This window comes from Cetorhinus maximus, chromosome 5 (assembly GCF_964194155.1).
Source record: "Cetorhinus maximus chromosome 5, sCetMax3.hap1.1, whole genome shotgun sequence".
Classification (NCBI taxonomy): domain Eukaryota; kingdom Metazoa; phylum Chordata; class Chondrichthyes; order Lamniformes; family Cetorhinidae; genus Cetorhinus; species Cetorhinus maximus.
In genome coordinates, this window is record NC_135883.1 from 39,576,370 (window position 1) to 39,582,369 (window position 6,000).

Sequence of the window (6,000 nt, forward strand, 5' to 3'; positions counted from 1 at the left end):
ACCTCACAAAAACCTTCAACTCTATCAACTGGGCGGTATTGTGAAGCACCATCCTCAAATTTAGCTGCCCGCAGAAATTCGCCACCATCCTTCGCCTGCTGCACAATGACATGCAAACCATGATCCTTACCAGTGTGAGTGCAAACTGGATCATTGCTCCAACACCCTTTGCCATCTTCCTCGCTACAATACTCCATCTCATCTCCATGAAGCTCCCCACCAGAGTGGTGCTACTTGGAAAACAATGGCAGAATCGGACAGAGTCAGCATGGATTTACAAAAGGGAAATCATGCTTGACAAATCTACTGGAATTTTTCGAGGCTGTAACAAGTAGAGTTGATGAGGGGGAGCCAGTGGTTGTGGTTTATTTGGACTTTCAGAAAGCTTTCGACAAAGTCCCACATAAGAGATTAACGTGTCAAATTAAAGCGCATGGGATTGGGGGTAGTGTATTGAGATGGATAGAAAACTGGTTGGCAGACAGGAAACAAAGAGTAGGAATGAACAAGTCTTTTTCCGAATGGCAGGCAGTGACTAGTGGGGTACCGCAGGGATTGGTGCTGGGACCCCAGCTATTCACAATATAAATGATTTAGATGAGGGAACTAAATGCAATATCTCCAAATTTGCAGATGACACAAAGCTGGGTGGGAGGGTGAGCTGTGAGGAGGATGCAGAGATGCTTTAGTGTGATTTGGACAAGCTGAGTGAGTGGGCAAATGCATGGCAGATGCAGTATAATGTGGATAAATGTGAGGTTATCCACTTTGGTAGCAAAAACAGGAAGGCAGATTATTATATGAATGGCTATAAATTGAGAGAGGGGAATGTGCAACGAGGCCTGGGTATCCTCGTACACTAGTCGCTGAAGGTGCAGCAGATGGTAAAGAAGGCAAATGGTATGTTGGCCTTCATTGCGAGAGGATTCGAGTACAGGAGCAGGGATGTTTTGCTGCAATTATACAGGGCCTTGGTGAGACTACACCTGGAATATTGCGTGCAGTTTTGGTCTCCTTATCTGAGGAAGGATGTTCTTGCTATAGAGAGAGTGCAGTGAAAGTTTACCTGACTGATTCCTGGGATGGTGGGACTGACATATGAGGAGAGATTGAGTTGGTTAGGATTATATTCGCTGGAGTTCAGAAGAATGAGGGGGGATCTCATGGAAACCTATAAAATTCTAACAGGATTAGACAGGGTAGATGCAGGAAGGATGTTCCCAATGGTGGGGGAATCAGAACCAGGGTCTGAGAATACAGGGTAAACCATTTAGGACTGAGATGAGGAGAAATTTCTTCACCCAGAGAGAGCCTGTGGAATTTGCTACCACAGAAAGTAGTAGAGGCCAAAACATTGTATGTTTTCAAGAAGAAGTTAGATATAGCTCTTGGGGGGAAAGGGATCAAAGGATATGGGGAGAAAGCGGGAGCAGACTATTGAGTTGGATGATCAGCCATGGTGATGATGAATGGCGGAACAGGCTCGAATGGCCGAATGACTTACTCCTGCTCCTATTTTCTATGTTTCTATGTTACTCTACAGGACAAGTAGGAAACTATAATGCCTCCATTCCAAAACCAAGATCACCTCAACCTCTCCAGTTTGGGATGTCTCAAGCAAGAGATTCCCACAAATCGTTGGGGATTTTGCATTTTTTCAGGGAGGCTTTGAGAATGTCCCTGAAATGTTTCCTCTGCCCTCCTGGTAACCACTTGCTGTGCCGAAGCTCAGAGTAGAGAGTTTTGGGAGTCTTGTGTCAGGCATGTGGACCATGTGGCCCACCCACATAGTATGCAGTACACTGACAATGCTTGTATATGCGCACACTCAGAGGCCGAGCTCAAACTATTGTCGACACATTCACAGAGGTGTATGAAAGAATGGGCCTCAGACTAAATAACCAGAAGACAAAGGTCCTCTGCCAGCATGTTCTTGCTGTGCAACAGTGGCCCCCAAATATCAAGACCCACAGCAAACCATTGAACAACGTGGATCATTTCTCATACCATGGGAGCCTCCTCTCAGCGAAGTCAGACATTGACAATGAAACTCAACATTGCCTCCAATGTGCCAGCCAGCCTTTGGCTGACTGATGACAAAGACCTCAAACTCAGCACCAAGCTAATGGTCTACAGGTCTACAGTGCTACCTGTCCTCCTGTATGTGTTAGAGACATGAACAATGTACAGCAGATACCTTAAATCCCTGGAGAAATAGCACAAGCAAAGCCTCCACAAAATCTTGCTCATTCAGTGGCAGGATAGGCAGTCCAATGTCAGTGTCCTCTCTCAGGCCAACATCCCCAGTATCCAAGCACTAGTTATGGTTAATCAGCTATGTTGAGTGGGCCACATGGTCCACATGCCTGACACAAACTCCCAAAGCAAGCTCTCTGCTCTGAGCTTCGTCACGGCAAGCGGTTACTAGGAGGGCAGAGGAAACATTTCAGGGATGTTCTCAAAGCCTTCCTGAAAAAATGCAACATCCCCAACAATTTGTGGGAATCTCTTGCTCGAGACAGCCCAAACTGGAGAAGAAACATCCGCAAAGGTGTCAACCATTTCAAAAATCTCCGACAGGCCCAGATGGAGGCCAAGCACTAACAGCAGAATGTGTATACCAAAATCCTAGCATCCCACACAACCATCACATCAAACACTACCTGTCCCACCTGTGCAGTGTGTGGATCCAGCATTAGATTTTTTAGTCACCTCAGGACCCACAACCCTGGAGTGGAAGAAAGTCATCCTCAGTCCCAAGGGACTGCCTAAGAAGAAGAAGACAGTAGCAAAATCTGCCTGCTTTTATAGATATTTGGCGACTCACACCCAATTCCCAACTGCTAAATCAATTTCCTGCTGCAATAATTAACCTATTAAAGTAACCACTTTCAATTGATTGGCAGATAACTGCCAATAGCAGGCAACTTCTGTTAAACTCGTCTTAGAGTATGACTGTTAATTTAAATTACAGCTTGAGAAAAACTTACCAGAGATATCCCACCTGTACCAAATGCCCAGTTTAGCACTCATACATTGAAGCACTCTGTCCTTGGCTCATTCCATGCTCCCACGCTCACTGAAATGTTTAGTGCAGTTTGGTTTAGAATTCAAATTCAAACCATCTGAATTTTGACATTGAAAATCTGGATAGATCCAAATGTTAATTCCTTCAAACAAAAGTGCATTGTCAGAGAATGGAAGACAAATCCCAGCACCTAACATCAATTATATAATATGATATTGAGTCCACTCTTAGAATATTGCATTCAGTTTTACTCTGTTCATCCTATTGCCAAAGGACCATGCATGCAAGAGTGAATAACAGACACGGGTGAAGTGGCCCTTTTGACTTTAGGGTAACTAATCAGTATAACACATTGGCAAACAGGCAGTCAGTTACATCAGACTGGTGGGCTGTGGGGTGCCAAAGAGCCTTATGCAAATAATCGATAAAGTGCCAGATTAAGGCTTGCCAATATCAAACTACCATCAGGTTAAATGGGGGGGGCGGTGGGATGTGTTCCCAGGGAGGGAGTGGCTCAGAATATTTTTGTGGACCCCAGTTGGTGAATTGCTCAAGATCCCGTATATCATGACCTTTTCAGCTCCAGCAGCCCTTGAAATAATCAGGGCCTGCACGGTGCACAGCCTGACAATTGTCAACATAAAGTGGCTGTCAGGGAAGAGGAGGGGGCCCAAGGAAGCAGATTTGCATATTTGAAATGAACTACGCCTGAAACAAGAAGGGACTTTAGATGCCCAGTGATATAACGATTTCAAAAGGGCACCAGCCACACCAGCATTGTTAACTGGGACGTGAAGATTATCAACTCCATTTTGAGGCCTCGTAACACAAATTAAAACTGGGCCCTGGATCATTATTACAGAAGTTGGCTAAGTTATTCTGGTTTTGTTCTTTCCATACTTATTCACGATATTTCCTGGGCTGGATAATTTTTGTAATGGTTTCACTATATTTACATTAGTTCTTCTGTGACACCTATGCCTTAGGGATTACTTTCACAGTCCACATGCTTTCGGAAAGGTTTGACATGAAGCCATATCTCTGGAATATGGCAAAAGCAGATGATTTTTAAAATTTGTTTTTAAATGGAAAACTGTAATAAACAATAGGGCTGATTGATTGATAGTGCACCCAAGTTCACGCATGTGTGTACATTACAGAATCAGGGAGGTAGGCCTGGGCGTTCTCAATTCACTATATTAAAATTTTAACTTTACTTGGAGACCACACTGAAGCTATGCAGATGTCATTACCCCTCTAAATTTTAAGCTGCAATTGCAATTTAAAATGCAATTGGTCTCATAATGAATCCCATTTGCTCTCTGTCCTTTTTCCTACTATAATACTAAGTCTCAATCTAACTTAAGTGCTTAGGGGGTTCCACACTGTGCAGGGAGGTGGTGGCATAGTGGTATTGTCACTGGGCTAATATTCCAGAGACCAGGGTAATGCTGTGGGGACCTGGGTTTGCATCTCATCAGGGCAGGTGGTGAAATTTGAATTCAATAAAAATCTGGAGCTAAGAGTCTGATGATGACCATGAAACCATTGCTGATTGCTGTAAAAACCCAACTAGTTCATTAATGTCCTTTAGGGAAGGAAATCTGTTGTCTTTACCTCGTCTGGCCTACATGTGACTCCAGACCCACAGCAATGTGGTTGACTCTTAAATGCTCTCTGAACAAGGGCAATTAGGGATGGGCAATAAAAGCTGGCTGATCCAGTGTTGCCCACTTCCCATGAATGAATAAAAAGAAAATCAGAATTTAGATTGTGAACTTTGAACTGACAGATTGTTAATAATTTGACTCATTAGTTGTTTGTTTGAGCTGCTTTATTGACATTATTTAATATTAATTCTTTCTGTTTACTGCTGACTGTTTTCAGCTTAGGACCCGTTGCAATGCCCCAGCATTGTTACTGCCAGCAGCCACAAACCAAAACTCAAAACACATTGCTATGCATGGGCATTCTACTGGGTCTCCTAATGACTGTGAAGAATTTGGAGGAGGCAGAAGAGCACAAGCAGAAGAAAGAAAGGCATCTGGCACCCGCTCAGAATTGGCCCAGAAATTAAGTAATTCAGATCCAGGTACATGTACTTGGCCATGTCTGAGAAAAACTGCTTTCACCATTTCGGCTTCACAAGGGAGGCTATGAGTGAGTTACGCCACCTACTGGACCTGAATTGCATACAATGCCAACACTGGACAACCTTGTTCATTGTTGTGAAGGATACCACAGCATTAAACCTTAACACAATATCCTTTTAAGGCACCACTGGTGACACTTGCTGTTAGTCATATTTCAGTCCACCAATGCATCAAACAAGTGGTAAAAACCTTGCTGGTTGGGGCAATACCGCTGTCCATTTTCCTATACACTGCCAACATCAGCCCGAGAGGATGTAGCACTTTTACCACGTGGCAAATTCCCTAAAGTCAAGAACCTCATTTATATCACAAACATCCACCAAAACCCCCATCAAGAATCCCACAGAATTTGTGAAGAGGAAAAGCTTCAGTTTCATCAACTTGCCACTTGGGCTGACAAGTGGCAAGTAACATTTACACCACACAAATGTCAGGCAATGATCATCTCCAACAAGAGAGAATCTAACCAGCGCCCCTTGATGTTCATTGGCATTACCATCACTGAATCCCCCACTATCAACATCCTGGGAGTTATCATTGACCAGAAACTGAGCTGGACTAGCCATATAAACACTGTGGCTACAAGAGCAGGTCAGAGGCTAGGAATCCTGCAACGAGTAACTCACCTCCTGACTCCCCAAAACCTGTCCACCATCTACAAGGCACGAGTCAGGAGTGTGATGGAATACTCCCCACTTACCTGGATGAGTGCAGTTCCCACAACACTGAAGAAGCTGGACACCGCCCAGGACAAAGCGGTCTGCTTGATTGGCACCACATCCACAAACATTCACTCCCTCCACCACCAATGCACAGTAG

The 6,000-nt window shown here is 44.2% G+C and overlaps 1 long non-coding RNA gene across 1 annotated transcript in view; it reads left to right on the top strand.

The window, feature by feature from the left end:
* The window catches only part of LOC144680290 (uncharacterized), a 64,179-nt gene extending 58,991 nt beyond the window's left edge, over positions 1 to 5,188 (top strand). Inside the window, exon 3 of the long non-coding RNA XR_013576525.1 lies at positions 4,916 to 5,188. This is a non-coding gene — a long non-coding RNA (uncharacterized LOC144680290). The remainder of the gene's footprint in view (positions 1 to 4,915) is intronic.
* The last annotated feature ends 812 nt before the right edge of the window (positions 5,189 to 6,000 follow it).